Genomic DNA, 22,500 nt, shown 5'->3' on the forward strand with positions numbered 1-22,500 from the left:
AATTATTATTACTACAAGCAATAGAAGATGTTTTACAAAAACAACAAAAAAATATAATACATAATTAAAGGAATCGGTTTCAGCATCGGAAAAAAAGGCTCACATTATCCCGATTCCGATACTCCAAAGCTCTAATTTTTACGATTCCGATAATCTTTCTAACACTAATATATATGTATATATATATATATATATATATATATATATATATATATATATATAAGATCTATAATAAAAGTTACATATAGTTTCATTATAACCTTAGAACAACAAGGAAAAGAGAGAAAGAAGAAAAGAAGAAACCTTTTTAGGCCATGCCATTCTGAAGGTCAATGCTTCTCATCAGACGTGGAGAAGAGCAAGAATTATACAAAATGTAAATATAGATTGCTTATTGATAACTTGCATATTAACATTTATATTGAAAAGCATTTAGTTTCGGTTAGAGAGAGTTTCGCCTTTTTTTTCTTTATTCTATCTTTTACTTTTTCTTATTCTTCTGTTGTTATATTATTATAATAAAGTTATATGCAACTTTTATTATTCATTTCTTTATTTTACATATTTAATTGCTCCTCTGAACTTTTTCTATCTTGATAAGGTTTTTTAAATGTATACTCCTTGATAACTTAACTGCATATATATATATATATATATATATATATATATATATATATATATACTAGCATGTGTACCCGGCGTTGCCTGGGTTGACATGAAGTTCGTTTGGAACACACCTGCTATACCAATCATTTTCACCATGGGCAACGTGGATACACCCACAACAATTCCAAAAATAAAAAGAACGGATAAAAACATGTAATCGCCCCCCCCCAAAAAAAAATTCTCTCCAACAGATATTTCCGCAGAAGGGATACAAAGAGAAGAAACTATTCTCCGGATATTGAGCTCTGGAAAGAAAACTCCCCGCCTCCCAAAAAAATGATTAAAAATAAATCATTACAACTTTTGTTTCAATAAAAATAGCAGCGAATGCCCGTGCGATCGCAAAAAAAAAGCCAAGTAGACAGAACCCCTAAAAAAATGAGGATCTACCAAAAATTAATTCCAAAAACAATTAAATTAATTTTTTCGTCATTGTAATGGCCCCCAATGTAATATGTCATATTTTGGGGTTTGTTTTGTTTATGAAATTGTTAGGTGAAAGTACAGAGTGGTCTCATAAAAAATTAATTAAATTTATCATTTTATATTTTAAATGTAATTCCCACCCCCGCCCCCACCACCACAAAAAAAACAAAAATAAACACAAATTGTATTTGTCATGTTTTGTCTCCCTCCCCTCGGTCGCCAAACTTGGAAAAATGCTAGAGGTGACATGTCTTGTTGAACGCTTGGTGGCCAAAATGGGAGTGCTCATTTCACGTTAAATTAATATGGAAAAGTGATCCCCCATTTTAAAATGTTAATTTTCTTTCTTTCAAAATTTCTTTCTGTATAGCCGTTTATAGAATAATAAAAACAACCACATGAAATCTTTTCTTCAGGTTTTCGTAAGTGTTTTTTTTTTATATATTTAAAAAAAACAATAAAAGCCAAACATTTTTCTATCTACTCGGAATTATTTTTTCAAGCTAGAAATTTATTGAGATTACCAAATTATTTTATTAGGTGATAGTTTTCATTTTTTTTTTTTTTTTTGTTTATGTTCCGAAGAGGCAAATAACTCTAAAACAAAGATTTTCTAAAAATCGATGTTGGAGTAATAATTCCAAATAAATTTAATTAAATATGTTATCAATATAATTATTGTTTCAAATTTATTTAATAACGATTTTAAATAGAACACTTATTACAATTCTCTCGCTAGAAACATTAACTGGGATACCGCTATTTAATAAAATAGATTTTCTTAATGTAATATGCAAATGAGTTGATCTCTTTATTGTATCTAGTTTGCAAGAATCATACTATATATAGAAATAAATGAGAGAGTACAGTAAGGAACCTTTTGTATATATTAATCAAATTGTGAACAAACAAACAGGAATACGAATTTATATATATATATATTTATATAGTAGTAAAAGTAGTAATGATAATACAAATAATAGTAGTAGTAATAATAATAATGATTCTCCTTACAATATTCCCAACACTGATAACCCCCTCTAAACAACACTCACCTCAATGAACAAAATGTGACCATCCCCCACCTCAAACCCCAATACAAATCAACAATAATAGGCTCCGAACATTTCATAAAATACATACCTATAACGGCGCCGCCTCAAGTCTAAAGATCAGTATATTTTACCACAATTATTACTTTAACAACCAGAACCCTAATAATAAACTCGGAACTTCTCTAACTACATTAATGATAGAATTTAAATCTAATAAACCTCCATTATTCAATTAAATGGACTATTCTAAAAAAAAAAAAAAAAATTAAGTCTTACGCCCCAGGCTCTAAGTCGTGTCATCTCTGCACATCTGAAGCTATAATAATAATAATCACTACCATCCAAAGCAAGAATGTAATAAACTCTAAAAGCGAACTAGTCTCCTTTTGCAGACATAAGACTAAATTTAATTATGGTCAATTTGAAATTACTTAACTTTCAATAATTCACTTAAAATCTCATTTCCATCAATTACAGGTTTCTCCCTTTTACTTCCTTAGCACTTTATGTTACGACATTTTTATTTTATTACATTCCTTGTCCTTTTTCCCCTCCTAATTAGCGGCTGGCTATCCTCGCTTTCCCCGCGGATTCTGCTGGAATTTTTATGCATGTGTACATGCATTTATTTTCAATGCATATGAAGAGTGTGCTTATGCATAGGTATACATACATTTGTACGGGAGTTCGAGCGTAATTCTTTTCGTTTCTTTTTTCTTTCCTATTGATTGCACTATGTCAGAGTCCACAAGCGCCAGCCGCCCTCTTCTTCCTCTAATTACCATTTATTCTTTCCTCAATCCCCACAATCTACAAAACTTTTAATAAAACACCTCTAATCTTCCAGATAAATTCTTTCTCGCAATAAGCTTATATACCCAAATTATATTTTTTAAATTTTTTTAAAAATATTTACGTTGCATCCTCGTTTATACTACCCATAACCCCACCAAACCATACCCACTCACCTATTTCACTTCGCCCCTTTCACTGCCCTAATTACTACACTTGCAACAAGATTACTACATGACAAGATCATCATCTTCGCTTACTCCACAGCGTTGAACTGTCTTCACGTTGGGCCAATACGCTCCCTCAACTTTGAATGAACTCAATCCACCGCGTAATTACTTTCTACACTTGTTCTTCAAATCGATTTCTTTTGGGATAACCTCGCAGACTGAACTTCTTCATCTGTGCTTATACACTAAGATATTTATTCTTTGGACCATTTATAATTTCCAACAACATGCACTCAAACTACTATAAACATAGATATTTTATTTCTATCACTTTCTCGGATTCATCTGATTTTGGACTCAACAACCATGGGAACGTTCTTTTCACGTAAAGCAATTTTTTTTTCTTTTTACGCAATCTGTTTTATTATTCTGCATTTCACTTTCACGTTAGTATGATCTTTTTCATACTTAGTTTCTTTAAATACTTTACAGGCAAAATTTCTTTATGCACTTTCCTAACTCCTCCCTCTGACAGGAAGAAAAGTATTTTTCGAAACTCTGCGAATTAAGGACCTTCACTTCTATTTGTGTTTCCTTTCGAAAAAATAAATGTGTGTTTAACTCTTGATTAAGTATTGTTCTACATAAACCTATGTACTTATGTATATATATTTGTTTCTTTTCCTTTTTTCAGATATATATCTTAAAAGTTTGCCATTCTAATATATATATGTGTGTGTGTGTGTGTGTGTGTGTGTGTGTGTGTGTGTGTGTGTGTGTGTGTGTGTGTGTGTGTGTGTGTGTGTGTGTGTGTGTGTGTGTGTGTGTGTGTGTGTGTGTGTGTGTTGAGCACTGTTGAAAAATATTGTTTTCGAGTTCAATGCATTTGAACTTAATTAATATACGCGCGTGAGTGTGTGTATGTGTGTGATGGGTCGAAAAAAAAGTGTCTCATTTTGTTTTTTATCCTAAAGTTTGGTTATACAATTTTTTCCATATTTTTCAGGTGACATAAATTGCAAGCCTGGAAGATTTTGAGGGACACCAATATGGATTAAACTGGACAGTATACTACGCAACTGTGGATAAAAATAATCGAGTAGTATTTTGCCATGAAATCGGTTCTTATGGCACAGCAGCAGTGCCGATTTTTGCGAGAATAATGAACCTTAAAGGGCGATTTAACGTTTAGTGGATAATTTTCGGGAAACAAAAAGTGCGGCAGATGCCTTCAAATGCCACATCGTTCAGCCATAATTGCTGACAACATTTAAGTTTTACAGGAACGCCTTGAGAGATCCCCCAGAAAATAAAAATACCATCTCTCACAATAAACTGGACCTTAATCTATTTCTTTGCAAAGTTCAGATCTTATAGAGGCAAACCGATCACAGAAAAGGAAAAATTTTGTAGCGATATCAATGAAAGGATTTAAAATGACCTTGATTGTTGAATCTAATTTTTTTAGTGACAAGACTTACTGTCACTTGAGTGGGCACATTAACAAGCAGAATATGCGCCTCTGAGTCCAGGCTCAGTTCCACAAACATACTCATCGCCTAACAAACAGGAGGTGACTGTAAGGTGTGCCATCAGACGAAATCGCATTATCGGTCCATATTTCTTTCAGAAAGAGAATGAGAATCGGGTAACGATGGATATATACCTCATACACGGTGGAACAATAAAATTGTCGCCCTAAAGAAAACAACACTACAGCTTTATTTAAAATAATTTTATTGAAAAAAATCAATTTAAGTAACTTGATTATGGTGTAGAGATGACATGTTCAGTCTCAATGCAGGTCCGGAACTTGGAGCATGCCGTTTTCACAAGCGCCGGCGGGAGCTCAGCGAATACTCGGCGGATGGCAGCGATCAGGCTGGCTTTGGTGTTGTGGGAGGTCCGTTGGTGATGTTTTTGGCGGATGACCAAACGAAGATCGAGTTGAGGAGAAAGAAGGGTACACAGTCGTAGCACTCCTTTGAACTTGTGGGTCGGCACGAGTCCTGCTGCACCACCCAGGGTCTGTCAGTGGCCACCTAATTGCACTAGGGGATTACAATACTCTTCAGCACACCCAAGGACACTTTGGTGTTAACTTTCAAGCCGACTTCAAAGATGTGAGGTGGCATAATGTGGCCCTCACTTGAAACCACACCAAAGACCATAACTGTGGCCGGAAACTTCGCAAAGCTGAGTCCTCAAGCGTGGAACATTCCGAATTTGCATTTTGAGGGTGCTGTTGCCATAAATTGGATAACTTTGAGCATGAATTGTACAACGGCGCATCTCCGGTCTCGCGCATTGAACATTGTGTCACTTTAAGACATGATAGAAGGCTCCTATCGCTCTTAGGGTTAATACACAACTGTCCAACTGCAACAAAAAAAGAAAACCGGTTTTCATCAAACGGAAATTAAATCATGTCATCTTTTATCTGGCGACAATTGTAAGAAGTGATATTCTTCCGAAGTTCAATCCTCAATGTGGGCGATTTAAAAATACTGTCTGAGAGAGAAAAACAGATAGATACAGAGAGAGAGATTAGATCGTCGTATCGACAGAGAGAGAGAGAGAGAGAGAGAGAGAGAGAGAGAGAGAGAGAGTGATGTTGCATTTGTTTGTTTTTTTTATTTCTTACGGTGATAAGTATTGCAATTAATACAAAAAAAATATTAACTGCTAAATACCAGAAATAACCGCAGGGAGAGAAACAGAGTGACAGAGAGAGGGGGGAAGAGAGAGGGGGAGAGAGAGACAGACAGACAGACAGATAGAGCGAGACAGAAATATTTTAAAATCATCGTATCAGCAGATAGAGAAAGACAGAGAGAGAGGGAGAGAGAGGGAGATAGACAGACAGACACACAGACAGACAGACAGATAGAGCGAGACAGACATATTTTAAAATCATCGTATCGACAGAGAGAGAGAGAGAGAGAAATACAGAGTGATAGAGAGATTAAATTATCGTATCAGCACAAAAAGAGAGAGAAACACAGAGAGGGACATCAAAACAAAGGTACATTTTTACTCCGTGAGCCATCGCTATTTAACCCATAAAAATATTAAGATCTATCTTTTTGGGCCACGCTTTTATAAATTATATGAAAGCGCAACTTTTCATAATAACTTAAAATTTAAATTGTTAGAGTGGGGGATCACTTCCTATATGACTTTATCATAAAATGCGCACACACTTTTTGGACACCTAGCGTTAAATGAGACGTGTCACCCCTACTATTTCTTTAAAGTTTGGTGATTGATGGGGAAGGGGAGAAAGCAAAACATGACATTTTCTTTTGCGACGGGGCCAAACAAAATAAGTAAAACATGAAGAATAAAAAAAATGGAGGAAAATGCAAGTATACAGCATGGAGGAAATAAAGAAATGGCGAAAGGAAGGAAGAAAAATGGAAACGAAAGGGGAAAAAGTGTAAACTGAATGAAAAAAAGAAAGAAAGATAGGAAAGAATGCAGGAATAATGAAAGAGAGAAAGAAAAGAGTGAAAGGAAAATTCGGATAGCGAAAAATAAAAGACAGAAAGAGAGAAAAGGTAGGAAAGAACGGTGAGAGGAAATTAGAGATAGAAAGAAATAAAGGTAAAAAGGTGGAGAAAATGTATATATAAAGTAAAAAGGAAGAGAAGAATAAAGATATAGGATAAAAAAGGAAGTGAAATGTAGATAGATAGAAAGAATGAAAGATGAGGAGGAAGGGGAAAGGAAAGTGCAGAAAGCGAGAAGACGGTGTAGCCGCCGAAACTTACTACACTCACAGGTAGAAGCTAATTCTCGCAGCTCGAGATTTTAAATCCACTTTCTCCCTGGCTTGTCCAATCACAAGCCAGCTCTCAATCACGTGACCGAGTACATAAAAGGCGAAATCATAAATCTTTCTTCCTCTCACTCCCTGGCTTCAGCTTGCAGCAGACATTAGCCTGGGGCTTTGGCCTCAGGCCGAACGTGAGTACAACAAGCATACATGGCGACCTTCTAACTCCCATTTGTTTCCATGTGCCGTACCCACACGAATTTTATTTATCATGCTACAGAACTGCTCCACCCACGACAACACGTAAACACACTGAATACCTTTCCCTTCCTTTCTCCTTTAACAAGCCTCCTTCGTCCCGTCTTTACACAAGAACACTTCCACCTACTAACCCGTGTCTCTCTATTCTACTAACGCTACTAACGAAGATGACAAATAAAGTTGTTTATTAAATGTTAAAATGAGATTTTCTCGTGTCTTCTTTATTAACTAAAACGGAAATGAAAATAAAAATAATGGAATATCGGGGAAAAAAGAAGGATAAAAGAGAAAAGTTCAGATAGAAAGAAAGGAAGGGGACGGGAGAAAGCAAGAAGAAAAAGAGAATATAGATAGAAATAAAGAAGGACAGAAAGGAAGTAAGGGAAGCAAAAGGGTAGAATGTAAAAAGGAAGGAAGAATGAAAAAGTAAAGCGTATATAGAATGAACGAAAAAAGGTGGAAGAAAGAACGAAAGAACGAAAGAAAGAAAGAAAGGGTAATATAGATTGAAATAAAGAAGGGGGAAAGGAAGGAAAGGGAGAAAAATGAAAGACAGAAGGAAAAAAACAGAAGAAAAAATGAAAGAGGAAAACGTATAAAAAAAGAAAGAAAAAACGGTGGAAGAAAGAAAGAGAAAAGAAAGAAAAATATAGATTGAAATAAAGAAGGAAAAAAGGAAGGAAGAGGAGAGATGGCTCTCGTCTGGGAGAGGCCCCGTGTTTTGACAAGCTTCTGGGTTTGACCTTTACTCCTGATCTGAAATGAAACACGTACATCAAGTCTGTTGCCAAGGTCGCTGGAAAGATGGTGGAATCCTTCTACCGCTCCAGAAGACATCTCACTACTGATGCAATTCTCTATCTATATAAAAGCCAAGTACGTCCAAGGATGGAATACTGCTGTCATATCTGGGTAGGAGCTGCGAAAAACAGCCTATCCTGCCTTGACAGAGTACAAAATAGACTTCGTGGCTTAGTGGGGGATGTCCTTTTCTCTACCCTGCAACCTCTCTCCCACAGAAGAGACGTTGCAAGCCTATCCTTGTTTTATCGTTATTTCCATGGCAGATGCTCGTCTGAACTCCAATCTCTTGTCCCCCCTCGCCAATCTTTCACGAAAAACACCCGTCTAGCTGAATCCACTGTGAAAATTTCCCCCACACTTTATCTGTGCCTAAATCAAAACGTGGATTCCATGAACAAAGCTTCTTTCTTAGAACTACACGCCTGTGGAACTCTGTTCCGTCTGCCTGCTTCCCACCTGGCTACAACTTGGATGTCTTCAAGTCCAATGTTAACAAATTCCTAATGAACCGCCCCCTTAAGTAAACACTTCATCAAATCTCCACACTAACGTAATGTACTTGCAATAACCCTTATCCCTGAGTGGCTTCCGGGCCTTGATAAGTGGTGACCACTGTGTAAAAAAAAAATGAGAAAGAAAGAATAAAAAAGGGAGGAAAAATGAAAGTACATGGAAAATAAAAAATAAATTCTGGAAGAAAGAAAGAATGTAAGGAGAATATAGATTGAAATGAAGAAGGAAAGAAAGGGAAGAGAGAGGAAGAAAGAATAAATGAAAAAAGGAAAGAAACACGAAAATTGAAAACGTACATCGTAAAAAAAATTTGGAAGAAAGAAAGAAAGAAAAAGAAAGAAATAATAAGATTGAAATAAAGAAGGAATGGAAAGAATGGAAGAAAAGGGGAGAAAGAAAGACGAAAGGAAAAGAACCGGAAGAGGAAAATGTAGATAGAAAGAAAAGAAAAGGGTAGGGCAAAAAAATTGAAAAAGACAGATAGAACGAAAGAGGAATTTAAATAGTGAAAAAGAAGCAAAGAAATAGAGGGGTAAGTGCAGAAAGAGAAGAGGAAATAGGAAAAAAAAGAAAAAGAATGAAAGAAACGAGAATATAGAAAGAAATAAAGACGGGAAGAAAAGAAGTGGAGAAAGAAAGAACAAAGGACAGAAAGAGAGAAAGAAAAGGGAGTATATAGATAAAAAATATGAAAACGAAAGAAAAATACAATAAACCAAGGAAGGGAAATTAAAAGAGCCAAAAATTGGCATTGGAACAAAAAAAATTATGACAATGAATTAATTAATTTTTATATGAAGAAAATTTTTGAAAAAAGTACTTAAACCTCTGCAAATCTCAACTTATTCAAATCTCATTTTTGGAAATAAAGGGAGGTAATTCAATGATGACATTTTTTTTAAATTTTATTAAACAGTCGATAATTTATTAAGAACCAAATCAATATTTTTTCTTTCTTGTTTTTATTAAATTCTTGTTTTTTTTTATGAACAATATCATTATGCATAGTTGACGTCCGTACATTTAATTATAAATTGTCAATAGTCTTTGTGGCTATCAAGTACAACTTCAAAATAATTTCCAGTACATATCTATCTATTTAGATTTTGGTATATATTTGTCAGAATCTGAACATATATTACTATTCCAAATTATACGAGAGAAAGCCGAAACTATATTATTACCATCTGTCAATATTTCATTCACGGAGGAGATAGTGTAGTATGTTTTGTTGTCATATCATTGTTTCAGATATTATCTGCTCTTTTTCTTTTCTTTTTTTGGGGGTGGGGGTGATGATAGCGTAGTATATACTCTGTTGTTATATGACAATTCTCCCAGGCATTATTGCCTTCTTTTAAAGGAGTAATGTTGTATATTATATACTATTTTTATTGAGATCCATTGAGATGAGAAATTTGCATGTTTATTTATTTGCGGTCTGTTATCCTCGTCTTCATAGTTTTTTTTAGCACGTTTCGGCCAACTCATCGGGGCCTATAGCGCGGTTGACAAGGGCGTTGAGTCACTTCAGTTCCAGGTGAGCATTGTCTGAAGATAGCGGTTTCAATCCTACCCAAAGCAGGCTAAAGGATTAGTTAGCCAAAACCATCTTTCAATATTTCATTCACGGAGGAGATGGTGTAGTATATTTTGTTGTCATATCGTTGTTTCAAACATTATCTGCTCTTTGTCTTTTCTTTTTTTTTGGGGGGGGGCTGATGATAGCGTAGTATATACTCTGTTGTTATATGAGAATTCTCCCAGGCATTATTGCCTTCTCGTTGAGTCACTTCAACAACAACAACAACGACTATAAGAGGCATTAATTGCTGAGGATATAGTTACAAGACTCAGCATCCTATCCGTCGCGATTAACCACCTGAAGAAGGTCAGATGTTGAATTGACTGAAGCATGTTGAAACAACAACTATGAAGATGAGGCTAACAGTCCGCAAATAAATAAATAAATAAATAAATAGCGCAAAGTATGGAATGATAAAGTTTTTGCTTTAAAGAAAACAATAATACAGGTTTATTTTACAACCAGGTAACCTGATTATGTAGTAGTGCTGACATCTATTCAATGTAACCGCCTTCAGTCTCAATCACTGCCTCGATACGTGTCCGGAACTGACAGCATGCCTTTTCCACTAGTGTCCGCAGGAGCTCGGCGGGAGTTCGGCGGTTGGCAGCGATCTGGCTTCGATGTTTTGGGAGGTCATGTTGGTGATGTTCTTGATGTATGGCCAAGCGAAGTAGTCAAGTTCAAGTAGAGAGAGTAGTGAGAGAAGGATAAAAAGTCGCAGCATTTCTTCTGAAGCCAAGCCTGAGTCTCTTTGTATTTGTCTGCCAGCGGCCACTTGATTGCACCAGGGGATCACCACACTATTCAGCACATCCAGGTCATTTTGGTGTTGACTTTCAAGCCTTCTTCGAATATGTGAGGTGGCATGATGTGACCCTCAGTGGAAACCACATCAAAGACCATAACCATGGCCGGAAACTTTATTTTCATCACTCTGGGCACATCCCTGGTATTCGTGACAATTCAGCAATGCATTTTGAGGGTGCTTGCAATGGCCCTGTTGTCATAACTTAGATCGGTAGAGATCATGAGTTATACAGCGGCGCATCTCTGATTTCGCTCGTTGAACATTGTGACACTTTCAGACATGATAGAAGTCTCCTATCTCTCTTGGGAATTGTACACAACTGGCCAACTAGTAGATGATCTGCAACAAAAAAAAGAAAACCAGTTTTCATCAAACGGAAATGGAATCATGTCTTGTCTAGGGCGATAATTTTATCATTCCACCCTGTAGTATATGGTGTATGCCATGATAATTTTCTTACGGGAATTACCTTCTCTTTTAAGGGATTGTGTAGTATCTATTTTGTTATCATGGGGCCAAGCATTATCTCTTCAATTAGATGGGTATTGGTAGTAAATGTTGATTTGTCGTGACAGCATCTTCATAGATATTACCTTCTTCTTTTGGGGGTCCAGTGAAATACATGTTTGTTCCTCGAATATACTAGTAAAATTGGTAGTCAACCAGTTTACTACTTAATTCCCGGCAATTTAGCGTTTAAATTTTATGGTATGTTACATTAGAAACCAAACGATGCCTGAAGTGATTACACCATGATAAATTCCAATAAAAACGTGAAATTCATTAAATCAATTTTGTTTTTTATAACTTTTAATACGCCATGGCAACATGAAATTCCTTCTTTTCTCACATTAAAGATGGCTTTTTAAATAGAGAGACATTCTTAACATGAGGAAAGACGTGAAAGTAACTACACGTTTTGATTTAACCATCAGTCAGTCTTCGCCTCGATAACTTCCGGTTGCTTACGTAACCTACCGGAAGATTCCTACGCGAAGTTGCCGAAGATTGGGTTATAAACTGGATAAGTACTGCAAAACTATGCAACCAGAAGGAGAATGGTTTTTCTTGTCTAATTTACAAAAGGAAATACATTAGAATATCCACAGTATTTGTGTCATGTTTTCGCATGTGTGTCTAAAGAATTATGCTTATTATTATTACGTTGAGCCTAGTTAGACTTTTCTCTCCTCTCGCCATTTTCTCTGCTTGAGCAAAAGCATACCTGCCTATGCGTCCGAGTTCGGTCTTTATTCCTCTCAAATCTTGGAAATTCTCGCGGTTAGTCTCGCCCTCTTTCCCATAAAACGAACCACGTCTACTGCTTCTTCTTCTTCTTCTTCTTCTTCTTCTTCTGCTTCTGCTTCCTCTTCTTCTTCCTTTCAGCCCCTGTATGTTGACAGCAAACAGAACAGACTTTCTGTCTTTCTGCATTAGAAGAAATACTACTACATCCCCAAAGAGGAGAGACAAGGCATGGGTAGGTAAATCTCCTAGTACTACCCAGAATGAATGTCTCAGCTCGACGGATAAAAGGTCGTCGAAATGGCCCAGTTTCTGACGGACTAATTGTCGAGATCGGATCCTTGACTGGCATGCTCGCTGCCAATACCGGATGCCAAGTGAATGGCATCGGAGCCAACGGGGTTGCCCATGCATTTTTTTTTTCGAAGCTAGAGTGTGCTACATCTTATGGGTGTATTTATCATTTTCATTGTCTGGCCTTGTGCCATATCTTCTCGCAGTGGGAGGAAAGTTAATACCTATTGTGTAAACTTGAATTAATGTTTTGACATAACTATTAATGCGAGAAATGATCCCATGTTTCACTTCCATTCATATAGATTTAATAACAAACAAAGAAACATAAACCGTGTGATTCCATTCATTATTATGCAGTGGCATTCTTCGTTCGGTTAGAAAATAGTAAACTTGAATAAGCGTGCGTAAAACATGGCGCATGAATGGAACCGTTGAAAAAAGTAAAAACGAATGATAAAAAATGAATAGAAAAACAAGTAAAAAGAAAGAAAAAAAAGAAAGATTAAAATGAATATTCAAAAACAAGAAAGAAAGAAATCCAATTTTATTCACAAAACGACGATATTCATTGACTTATCTTGCAACTTAAAAGGTTTCTTCTTCCGAGAAGACTTACAAAGCAAAGACAACGAAAAAAGTGATTTGTTCAACTCGTTATTAAAAACAACACGCCTGGCTTCATTATTATTTCAAAATGTTAGTTTGGGGTGGGTTGTTTTCTCTTACGGTGTATCAACCGATTTCGAGTTAATTAACGTCGGACCTGGTTATTTTGGTAAATGTTTCAAGTTCTTTATATCTTAAATTATTTATACATGGTGTTTGGTTTGGTTGTTTAGTTTTACGACGTATCAACCCTTTTTCGGATTATTTAATGCCGAATCTAGTCACTTTGGTAGAAGTTTTTATGCTTCAAGTTTTTGATATCTTCAAATATTTGTTTGTTTTGTTTAGTCGTTTTGTTTTACGGCATGTCAACCTGTATCGGGTTATTTAATGTCGAATACGATAATTTTTGAAAAAAATGTTTTATTATTCATGGTTTTTACACCTTCAAATATTTGTGCATAGTATTTGCTTTGATGTTTTTGTAGAGGAAACTTATTGTTTTTATTTTGGATTTTGCAGAACATACTTGAGTTTTGTAAAGGAAGATGAAAGAAAAAGAACAATAGCATAAATGCTTATTTTATGTCAAGAAGTCGGCATCTTCAGACAGCCTGATCTGATAGCACCAGTTGTATAATGTAAATATTAAAACTATTATTATAATAAAGCTTTGCTAATCAACATTTGTACCCCAGAAGGTTATCCTATAAATTTAATATGAAATTATGCATTGGTTTTGGGATTGAGTTATGTTTGAAAACCTGTTCATTTTATTGTTCTAATTACTTGTGATTTACAAATAAACGCATCAAATAACACGTCTCAAAGTAAGTTTCTATTTATCACTTTCACCCTTTCCAACTCTGTGTTGTTTCATTTCCTATTCTAATTTTATACAGTGTCTATGTTTCCCCCCTCTGTCTCTCTTTCTCTTTCTGTGTGTGAATTTGTGTGTTTATTAAGAGCCAAACTTAATTATAAAATAGAAGATTGAAACAGTTCATTATAAACAATGGGTATTATCGCCACAAGTATTAATATTATTAAATAAATAACTTGATATATATAAGACATAACGCCTGATGAGGTCTCTAGTTACTTGTAACAAGCTAACCAAAACATGCTCATGAATGTCTAAATTCATGTACATATATATATATATATATATATATATATATATATATATATATATATATATATATAACTAGTAAGTCACTTATTCGCGGTGTTCGCTATACTTCGTCTTCAGCTATCTCTCGCGCCCCACTCTAAGATGTATGATATGTAAGAGAGAGAGAGAGAGAGAGAGAGAGAGAGAGAGAGAGAAAGTCATGGGGTAGGGGATAGCTGGAGACGAAGTATAGCGAACACCGCGAATAAGTGATTTTTTTTCAACTAGTTACTAAAAAAACGGTACTTGTGCAATTTACTGACCGTCCTGGAATAATAATAATAATAATAATAATAATAATAATAATAATAATAATAATAATAATATAGAATGCCATGTTTAAAATGGATAAGGGAACTTCGTTAACTATTCTGTCCTTTAACATAACAATTTAATAAGCAATGAATACCGTAAAAAATTAATTTAACTTTGAAATCCTTTTTCAAAACTATCAAGTAGACTGCACAAGTACCCCAAAATAATCTTCGCCGGTCTCCCTTAAAGTTGTAAAATGTTAATCTATTAGATCACAAGAAAGTTCTTGCGATTTTTTACTTTTAAATTCAGATGAACATATCACGGCTCAAACAAAAATGTATTACTTGAAATAAGCATGAGAATCAACACACTTTTGCCAATGCAAAACAAGTGTATTCTAACAATAACGTAATAATCTTGCGTACTGGTGACGATGAAGTCGCTGAATGTGTTTTTGATATCGCTTAGGTTTTTGAAGCATTTCTTACGCAGAAAGTTGTCGAGATGCTTGGTAGGTGAGAGGTCTGAAGAGTCTAGAGAATGAGGCAGAGTTTTGTATTCCGATTCGTTCAACTTCTGCAGGGTCGGTTTAGCAACGTGCAATCAGGCATTGCCGTGAAGGATAACTGGGCTTTTTTTCTGTCGACTAATGCTGGGTGTTGTTGTCGAAGTTTCTAATGCATTTCATCTAATTGTTGACAGTACTTAGCAGCTGTAATGGTTTCGCCTACATTAAAAAAATTGTAATATATTAGACCGATCGCAGACTACCAAACAGTCAGTATTGCATTCTTTGATTTCGGGAAGTATCGCGGAGCTTCGCCAAAATGTTTCGTGTTTTCTCACTATATGTTTCTGGAATTATATTAAAGCGGTTAGCTCCCCAGAAGGCTTACATATTTTATCAGCTAGTTTTTTTCTCTGTTTTTTTCAGAGAGGGTATTTTTTTTTTTTTGCAAGAAACAAATCATAAACTCAAACTTTTTATAATAAAAGTTAAATTGAAATATACTACAAATTAAACATCACAATAATGGTGTAACATATTTTGAAATTAGAAAAATAACAAAACAAAATAACTTTGTTTTAGCATGTTAAAAATATTTAGGTTGGTAGATAATAAAATTCTACTTTATTGGTAAAGTTTTTTTTTTTTTTGCTGTTGTTTCTTGCTTTTTACAATTTTCGACTAAATACTTCTAAATTAAGCGGGGTTGCTTAGATCGTATTTTAAACTAAACTTCGGAGGTTGGAATGCCCCCCCTCTAAAATATACTTGGAAAAATCGATTTTATAGCGAGAGTTAAGAATGGTTAGCCGAAAAAAAGGTGAAAAACAAAACAAATAATCAATAAATAATTGTTACCAAAGGCAATAAATGCTACTTTTTTTTTTACTTACATGAATGAGTTTATTTTATGTTTTAAAGTATTTCCAAGCGCTTTTCTTTATGTTTTAATCTAAAGTTCCGGGTGTGTGGGCGCGAAATATCTCCAGATGTTCTAGAATTCCCCTCTAGATTGAAAACGAAATCTCCAGATCTAGCAGGAAAACCGCTAAATTGGAGACACTGGTCACGTGACAGGAAGCGGTAATAAATAATTGTCCCTAAATAAAAAATGGCCTATCGGTACAAAGAAAACCACCTATTTGTTATAGATAGAAAAATGAAGTATAATGTTAGAATTAAAAAGAAATATATAAAAACACACATGGTATAGTAAACATATTATACCAAAACGTATATATATATATATATATATATATATATATTATGCCGTATTATATGCGGTTATGTATATGCCGTATTATATGCGATTATGCCGTATATATATATATATATAAATATATATATATATATACGGATCGACACGAACTTAAGCAAAATAAGATATAACGATGAAAAAAGCTATGCAGATTAACCTTTTATTAATACTATATATATCTTTCTATACGGTATATATATATATATATATATATATATATATATATATATATATATATATATATATATATAGATATAGATATATATATGTGTATATATTTTTATACCGTATAGAAAGATATATATAGTATTAATAAAAGATTAATATATATATATATATATATATATATATATATACCGTATAGAAAGATATATATAATACTAGCGGGGGTACCCGGCGTTGCCCGGGTGTTTGTAGGTGTGTGTGGTGTTAAATAAAAAAGAACCCGGTGGGGAAGAATTGAACCCGAAGCCTTGAGGCGAAGTTTGAAAATAAAATCGGCCAGCCAGAATGAGTTAGTGAAAGATGTTTGAATTTATTTAAGTAAGAACCAAATTGACAGGTGCGCGCCCGGAAGTCGCCGAGCGTTACGACGACGACATCAATGACCAGGTGTGTTTGTTATAAGCGACGTAAAAGAAGAAAACAGCATTAAAACTTAAGCAGGAAAAAACACAAAAAAACTAACGTAAGGCAAACGAACGATGAAAACAGAAAACGAACACGTGAAAAATGACTTAAATAAGCCTGTTTCGATATTAAAATTTAAAAAATCGGTGGGTACCCGAGTGTTTTGGGGTGTGTGCTCGGGGGTGGATAAGCGAAGTAAAAAAAAAACAGAGAAACGAACGTTACGTGAAAAATGGCTTTAATAACAGTGGTTCAATATTTAAATATAAAAAAACGAAAAAAAAGACATATCACACCACGATTCGAACCCAAAACTTTTAGATAATGAACCAACGTGCTAATCGACTGACCTAACGCGACGTACATAAGTTTTGTTCAGTTTTTAAACTATTTAAAGTAAATAAGGCCATGACGTCATCTGACGCATGCGTAGAACCGCTCGTCGTCACGAGAACACCGTTTTTGTTGAACCCCCTGTCTAAAATTGTCGATTTCGGGGTGGCCAATTTTTCGATATTTTTCGAGCAAAGTGTGGGGCTTCAATATGATACCGAGTTTGTGAATTTTCGTTGTGTGTGTCGAAAGTTTTTAGCAGACAGACAAACATACACACATACATACATACATACATACATTGTCGCTTTTATATATGTATAGATAAATAAAAGGTTACTCTGCATAGCTTATTTCACCGTTATATCTTATTTTGTTTAAGTTCGTGTCGATCCGTTACACTTCTGCATTGTAATGCCTTCTATTAATCCTCTTTACATATATTCCTTTATATATATATGTGTGTGTGTGTTTGTGTGTGCGTGTGTGTGTGTGCGTGTGTGTGCGCGTATACGTCGGCAAATAGATTGTGAACAGATAATGGTAGGTCTATTAATCTGATCAAATTGTCTCACAGTAATTAAGATAATATTATTTCTCTTTAAATCATTTTAAAAGAAGGAAACTCACTCCATTATCAGATTTACTTACAAGCTATATAACTAAAATCGATACAAATAAACATGATCTCTGATAATTTCAGAGAAAACGAACATTTTACTGATATATTATTCAATCAAAATATTCAAATGACTTCAATGGCAACAATAGAGACAGACAAAACCAGTATGATGTCGCCGTGCATACAGATAAAATCATCTACGTTATTATAGTAAATAATTCTGTCAGTCCCTTTAAGTAACTCGCTTATTATCGTTGAAAACTTTCAGTTGCAATAAAAAGTCGGTCAATTTAGCTCTTATGCGCAGATCATTATATAATGATTAGATCACTCTGACAGACATTTAAAAAATAAATGTTTGAATTTCAACAGTATTTCTCGCGGTTAATAGGGCCCAAATGGATTAGGTCCTTGCTAATGAAGCCAGAGATGGCTTCTGTTGTCGAGTTCGAATCTATTGACCGGTGTTAACCGTGACACCCTGCACTGATGATTCCCGAAAGGATGAAACACTATTGTCTGTAGGTATTTAATAATTATTACGGTATATATATATATATGTGTGTGTGTGTGTGTGTGTGTGTGTGTGTGTGTGTGTGTGTGTGTGTGTGTGTGTGTGTGTGCGTGCGTGCGTGTGTGTGCGTGCGTGCGTGTGTGTGTGTCTGTGTGTGTGTGTGTTACAAGAACAGCAGCCTGTTCTTGTAAGTGAGTATATATGAAATAGGATAGTCAAGGATTCGAACTTGCGAAGCGAGATTTGGAATTGAGAATTCCAATCATAAGTTAAAATAAATACAGAATGTTATTGAAAATAAGGAATGTGGAATTGCCATTGTTTAGCTCACACAAAATAGTTAGATATCTGTTTATTGAAAAAGGAATGTAGTGATGAATTTTGTTTCTGTTATAAAAAAATTAAAATAGGGAATTTAAAAACGGGCAATGGAAAATGTTATTTGTAAAATAAATTAGGTTAGAGGGTCGGCTTTGTAAGAAACATGTGAATAACAATGCATGCTTAAACACGGAGGAATGTCATGCCATGTGTTTGAGAGGCACGTGCTGGTCATGCAGTGACGTCATGAGTTATGAATTTAGTTAGATAAGTCAGAATCAGGATCAGTCAGTTGGAAGAATCGAGAGGAGTTAGACGGGAGAAGCTAGAAGAGTCAATGCACCCTCTGGGAAGCGAGAAGTTTTAGAGGTAACCATGTAAATAACTTTGAATCCCTGTCCAAGAAATAAACGTATCATCATGTGTTTTTATAACTGCCGTCTTGTGTTGTGTCATTCTACCAAAATAAAGGTAAAGTGAACTTGTATTAATATGAACTTTGTGTTTATAAAGATGTACAACTGGCAAAACGTAAGTGTCAAATGCACTCTCGGTCTATCTATCTATATATCAAATCTCCTTTCATTGTGTATTACATGCCGTCGGCTCTACTGTATTAACATGTGCAGAGTCTCTTTATATATAAGACTGTCTCTATCTCACCAATGTCTCCATCTCTCAACAATATGAACACTCACAATGAATATATATAATATCTAGCTTCTCACCACACTCAACAACATGAACACTCCTAAGACTGTCTCTATCACTCTAAGACTCTCTACTAAGACGAACATAACAACAACAATATAATACATATGTCATTCTAAAATATAACCCCTATGCAACATATATATACATATATATATATATATATATATATATATATATATATATATATACTAGCTGTACCCGGCCACATGTTGCTGCGACACAAAACAAACAGAAAAGGCGAAATGTATGTTTCTTATGTTTATGCTCTCTGTGGTATTGCTTTTAAATATAATTTTGTTGTTTGTTCGGTACTGTACTAATAGAAATATTGCTGTTCAAATGCAACCTAGTAGTATTTAATGAATTGTCATGTCGCAGTAATGAAAATATCCGAAATGCACGTAAGACAATAGAGTATAAATTAACAATTAAGGGAAATCGTTTTCGAAGGAATTAGAAATTTAAGCTATTTCCCATGTCTTTACGGCAAATGTCACGTGACAAAACAAACATAGCCGAAATCATTTGTTTTGTTGAATTATGGAAGACGTGACATTAGCTAGATAACAGTTGTTATTGTTGAAACTGACAAAAAATATAAGTAGTTATAATTGTGTTTTAAAATAAAAATACACTTTCGGCTGTCTGACTTCGCTATAATATCGGAGAAGCACCTTTTTGGCCAGCCGTCCTGTAAAATGAATGTCCAGCATAATTTGACCCGGAAACTACCGGAAAACAAATAGAAAGAATAAATGAAAAAAAAATTGCTGAATGTCTGTATATATTTATTTTTCTCCAGAGAAGTTGCATTTTGTATTCTTTATTTACATTTATTATTATTTTATTTATTTATTTTTATTTATTTTATTTTATTTTTATTTATTATTATTATTATTATTATTATTATTATTTTGTTATTTTTGCAATTATTTTCAACGACTGAAGCCAAATAATATGTGTCTTAGTGACGTCATATTTTTTAACTTTTTTTAATCGTTCGCATATAGGGAAAGCATAGAATTCCGGAACATGAGATTTTTCAGAACCCACCCAATCAGAATAGACTGAATTAGCCAAGAGAACCGTTATTATTTATGAATCGAAAATCGAAAGATTATGTTATGTCTAAGCATCTATGCACCAGTTACGAGCTGTGTAATCACACTATCTGTAGAAAATGAAGAATTGGTCCCGATGACAACTGGTAGCAGTGTTAGGAGTGTTTAGAGAGAAAAACAAAACCTCCTTCCTCTAAAAATGTTGCGATTGTGATGGTTCTGCTTGTCGGATGCAATGTAGCATTTTATTATAACGACTGAATGTGTCTATAATGGTGTTCTAAAGCTACATAAGATAGTGACTGTTAGGCTATGTGGCATCTGTTGTTGCAAACCTATGATACTTTACTCCATGGGGAAATTTCTGCAGTCATTTTATTTTATAGGACATATATATATATATATATTTTATAGGATATATATATATATATTTTATAGGATATATATATATATATATATATATATATATATATATATATATATATATATATATATATATATATATATATATATAAATGTAACTCTTGGTTCGTTCGCAATTAATAGTCTAAAAAAACACTGGACGGATGGCTTCCACGTTTTGGTATAATATGTTTACTGTATCCATGTGTGTTTTTATATATTTCTTTTTAATTCTAACATTATACTTCATTTTTCTATGATAAATAGGTGGTTTTCTTTATACCGATAGGCCATTTTTGTTATTTAGGGACAATTATTTATTACCGCTTCCTGTCACGTGACCAGTGTTTCCAATTTAGCGGTTTTCCTGCTAGATCTGGAGATTTCGTTTGCAATCTAGCGGGGAATTCTAGAAAATCTGGAGATATTTCGCGCCCACACACTCTCAATTTTAGATTAAAATATAAAGAAAAGTGCTTGAAAATACTTTAAAACATAAAATAAACTCATTCATGTAAGTAAAAAAAAAGTAGCATTTATTGCCTTTGGTAACAATTATTTATTGATTATTTGTTTTGTTTTTCACCTTTTTTTTCGGCTAACCATTCTTAAATCTCGCTATAAAATCGATTTTTCCAAGTATATTTTAGAGGGGGGGCATTCCAACCTCCGAAGTTTAGTTTAAAATACGATCTAAGCAATCCCGCTTAATTTGGAAGTATTTAGTCGAAAATTGTAAAAAGCAAGAAACAGCAAAAAAAAAATATATGCCAATACAGTAGAATTTAATTATCCACCAACCTAAATACTTTTAACATGCTAAACAAATTTTTTTTTGTTTTTTTTATTTTTCTAATTTCAAAATATGTTGCACCATTATTGTGATGTTTAATTTGCAGTATATTTCAATTTAACTTTTATTATAAAAAGTTTGAGTTTATGATTTGTTTCTTGCAAAAAAAAATACCCTCTCTGAAAAAAACAGGTAAAACTAGCTGATAAAATATGTAAGCCTTCTGGGGTGCTAACCGTTTCAATATAATTCCAGAAACATATAGTGAGAAAACACGGAACATTTTATGTATTGAATATACTATATTTATAATTTTTTAGTGTAGCAAGTTAAAATATAGAGTTTGGGGGGGGGGAATTAGCGATTTTTGAAAATTTCAGAGGATAAAAGTTAAAAATCTAGCGATTTTCTGGATATTTCTTTCTCCTGACATCGCGGGGTTTTTTTAAATGTCAGAAAAGTATATTTTGGTCTCACAGGCTTAATGTAAACATAATGTGTTTACAATATCGGTAAATTTTCAATGCGTTTAATCACATGATTATTGATAATGTAACCATGTGATTGAAATTTGATTTAAATTAACCACACGTGGTCGTTTTGCTATCAAATATTCATCGAAAAATGGTAGGGACAGACAATGAATGCCGACGCTCAAAGTGCATAAACATTTTGACCCTTCCCTTTACTTAAAAATTAACCAAAAATCAGGAAATTAACCAATTTTAATGAAAATTTCAGTATTTATCAAATAATGATCGCAGAATATAATGAACTCATTATTTTTACTTAACTCTTAGTGAAAATGTTTTATTTTGTTTAAACAAAAAATACCTTTACTAAAGTTATGGTTTTCAGTAGTAAATAAAAAAGCAAGAATTTATTTTTGCTTTTTTTATTTAA

At 34.0% G+C, this 22,500-nt stretch overlaps 1 long non-coding RNA gene across 1 annotated transcript in view; it reads left to right on the forward strand.

Annotated features, from left to right (window-relative positions):
• LOC145256201 (uncharacterized) overlaps positions 1-4,550 on the forward strand; it is a 6,879-nt gene extending 2,329 nt beyond the window's left edge. The window contains exon 2 of the long non-coding RNA XR_013863942.1: positions 4,116-4,550. This is a non-coding gene — a long non-coding RNA (uncharacterized LOC145256201). The remainder of the gene's footprint in view (positions 1-4,115) is intronic.
• Positions 4,551-22,500: the final 17,950 nt, after the last annotated feature.

Source organism: Euprymna scolopes, chromosome 32, assembly GCF_053919585.1.
Source record: "Euprymna scolopes isolate OS-2025 chromosome 32, ASM5391958v1, whole genome shotgun sequence".
In the NCBI taxonomy this organism is placed as follows: domain Eukaryota; kingdom Metazoa; phylum Mollusca; class Cephalopoda; order Sepiida; family Sepiolidae; genus Euprymna; species Euprymna scolopes.